This window comes from Sinocyclocheilus rhinocerous, unplaced genomic scaffold, assembly GCF_001515625.1.
Source record: "Sinocyclocheilus rhinocerous isolate Xijiao unplaced genomic scaffold, SAMN03320098_v1.1 scaffold240, whole genome shotgun sequence".
Taxonomy (NCBI): domain Eukaryota; kingdom Metazoa; phylum Chordata; class Actinopteri; order Cypriniformes; family Cyprinidae; genus Sinocyclocheilus; species Sinocyclocheilus rhinocerous.
The window spans coordinates 208,466-212,177 of NW_015654534.1; the positions used below are offsets into that span (position 1 = coordinate 208,466).

The 3,712-nt window shown below is 34.3% G+C and overlaps 1 protein-coding gene across 3 annotated transcripts in view; it reads left to right on the forward strand.

Annotated features, from left to right (window-relative positions):
* The window catches only part of LOC107717608 (GRAM domain-containing protein 1B-like), an 82,563-nt gene that overhangs the window by 1,165 nt on the left and 77,686 nt on the right, over positions 1-3,712 (forward strand). The gene's annotated exons all lie outside the window — the stretch shown is intronic.

A 3,712-nucleotide genomic window follows, 5' to 3' on the forward strand; every position in this document is an offset into this window, starting at 1 on the left:
TTTGAAGCAACAGCCAAAAATACATTGTATGGGTCAAAATTATCGATTTTTCTTTAATTCCAAAAATCATTAGGATATTAAGTAAAGATCATGTTCCATGAAGATATTTTGTAAATTTCCTACTGTAAATATATTAAAACTTAATTTTTGATTAATATGCATTGCTAAGAACTTAATTTGGACAACTTTAAAGGCGATTTTCTCAATATTTAGATTTTTTTTGCACCCTCAGATTCCAGATTTTCATATAGTTGTATCTCAGCCAAATATTCTATCCTAACAAACCATGTGTCAATGGAAAGCTTATTTACGCAGCTTTCAGATGATGTACAGATCTCAATTTAGAAAAATTGACCCTTATGATGTATGTATATATATATATGATGATATATATCTACATACAATGAGGCTGCAAAAGTAGACTAGTGAGTAGATGACAGTAGATGAAATGTTTGCATGATGATGTTTAATGTCCCAGACAAGCTCTGTAGTCACATTTAGCCACGTGTTAGGCATCGTCTTTTTCAAGTAAAAACTTTTTTAAAAAAATCACGGGGGAATATTACTGATGTATTTATGTTGTAGAATAAATTGTGAACTTATCTTGAGCTTATGTTCACCCAAAACAAAACATACAAAAAAAAATCATTAAACCAGTGACCTCAGGAAGATGGAACCAGAACTCCTTTCCTTGTCTGGGAAGCCAGTATATTAAAGGTATTAAAAATTATTTTACTTTTTGTATTATTATTATTATATATATATTTTTTTTTTGGTTTGGTTGTTTAGCTTGTTTATGTTTAAAAATATATATATTATTATTTAAGATTTTATTTATGTTTTTTTAAGTGTTTATTTGAAATCATCTGTCTGTAGCATGCAACTTTATTTAGCAACGTTATTTTTGGTTTATGAATGAATTATCTTGTCAAGTTGCTGCAGAGAGCACACTGACTGTTGAATTGAAAGTTTAACTTGCTAAATACAATAGTTTTGGCCAGTGGTGGTTCTAGGTCACTTTGTTGTGGTTTATTAATTATAATGAGCAGCCCACAGAAGATTATCCCCCTTATTACATGGCTACTTAATAAAAAAATGAGATAATAACCCAAATAACCCGCAATACCTGCCCAAATGCTCCAGCTGGGAAAGAGAGACAGTGGAGTTACAGTAGCTGAGTCTCTGCCTCTCTTGATGCTTTGACAGTAATTTGCACTAGGAAGTTGAGAAGCCGCAAAAACTGATTCGGCTGGGATATTAAAAACAATATCTGTTTACCTCTGATTATTTGCATCATTTCATATCATGTTTCATATACAAGCTGTGAGCTACAGCTACATCCTGTATTGTAGATTCAGTTCTAAGCAGAAAGCGAGTCCTTGAGTAATGCACTTATATCCGGGGTCTCCGGCACGCTGTGCTGTAGGTTGCTTTAGAAAAAACAGGACTGCTAAACGGAAAGTAATAAATGTTTCTTTACAGAAGAGCCCGTAATGTAATTTAGCGGCACAAATTGAATTTTGTGGCTCATTTAAAACAATGAGAGGAAAATAGATTGAATTACAAAGTCTGTGTTGTCTGTGTGAAAGAGATGTCCCTTTAAAGCTCAAACGATTTCAGACCAGGTTTTCATGAAGTATAGGAGAAAATGTGAGCTAAGGGAGTCAGAGAAAGTGTGGTGTAGAGAAGGTCTAATAGCACTGCTGTTGCATTTGGGTGATTTCAGTCCAGACTGCTTCGTTGATTATAATGGGAGCAATTTCTTTTTGTTGCATTATGTGTACAGTCAGTGTAGGTGCAGTGAAACTTAGTGCATTAAATGTAGAATTCAACTGATGTGCAGTCACAAAGTGACAGATGTGCAACTCTTCATACAGTATATAGATTAGTGTACAATACCTTCAGTTACTACTAGGGCTGTGTATCACCAGCAAAGTCACGATACGATACGTTACCAGTGTTTTCAGAAAGCAAGTGCGTTTGTCCACAGTGGAGAGAGAGCGCACGTGCACATGGTTGCCAGGTTGACTTACTACGCAACTTTTCTTTTAGTCTTCGTAATTTTGAATCAGTATCACAATTTCAGCAGTGCTACATGTAGCTCTATTTAAGATTTCCCCCCGTTTTAGTTAGTTTTATATTTTACTGTCACCACATCTACAGCTGATGTTAATTTGTTAGGCCATTTCTTATCTTATCCTATCATCTTATATTATCTCAACTTATTTATTTAATTTTATTTTGCTGTTATTGGGTTACGTACATTTGTTGTTGTTTTGTGTTTGTTAATTATAGCAGATATGTGCAAAGTTCAAGTCAAGACCACCAGACAAACCTTCAAGGTTTCATATTAACCAGATGATAAGATCAGATCATGTTAATATGGTTGAACACTGGAAACACGAGACTCAGCATTGTGCTCACTGACCTTTAGACTGTGAAGCTAGAAGAAAACTACATCAACATCAACCCATTATTCTTATTTCAATTTCATGTTTATTTTTTTATAATATTTTGCAATGTCTTTGTGTGTGTGTGTGTGTGTGTGTGTGTGTGAGCCTAAACAGGCATCACTTTTAGTGATGCACATATCATCCACAATAATAATCTCAACCACCCAGAATGCTCTCACCATTTGTACTATCATCATGAATTTTATGCCAAATGTTATGCTTCTTACAGTGAAGTGTTCTGTTATTTTTCATCAGTGTAGATTCACAGGAATGTATAGAGGCTGACTCCAACATCCTGGCAGCTAGTTTTGCACATTAAACAATTGACTGTATGAAGGATACGGTAAATTAAATAAAGAATTGAAACATTCAGCTTTTGTTAGCACCCATTATTGTTAATACAACCGTTAGATGATTTGATGAATCAGCCTTGAGTTCTAAACTAGTTAATTACCAGAATTAAGTCGTTGATACGATAGTACTCTAAATATGATCATCAAGACATATAATATCACTTTTGATGATAATATAAGTATCATCACTCCATTTTTAGAGACGGGACATAGACATGTGATTTGAAAGGCATTGAATGGCAGACGCACAGCTGTACAGTTATATAATACATGCTCATTTTTAATCTCTTCTGTCAATTATTGATGAAGCAAAATGCAAGTTATTAATCATAAGAGGTTTTAAGGCTGATTTGATGGGTTGAGTATATTCTTTTGATTTGAGGGTTCCTGTAGTACAACGCTGGTCCCAGGATATGCATGAAGTGCTAAAATGTGTTTCATAAATGCACTGTATGCCGCTTCAGATAAAAGTGTCTACCAAATGCACAAAGGTAATCGTTAATCATTAAGTTACTGTAAAGCAACACACACATTTTGCTCTTGAAATGACCTGAGAAAATCACACTCTTCCAACAAAGTGTTACATAAATAACAGTCCAAATAACAGGTTTGTCCCGTTCATGTCAGTTGTCCCTTTTTCCATATGGTGTGTTGTTGTTGTTGTTGTTAGCAAATACATTACTCATAATTAGTTATATCAGCGTCAGTGTTTAAGTTTTTTATGTGTTTATTAAACCTGCCCACATGCATTTGAACACACAGCATTTTTCCGATTTGTACTCAGGGCTCGCAAAATGTATCACCATCCTGCCTGACGGGCTATCTTAAAGGGGTCATATGATGTTGCTAAAAAGAACATTATTTTGTGTATTTGGTGTAATTAAATGTGTTTATGCGGTTTAAGGT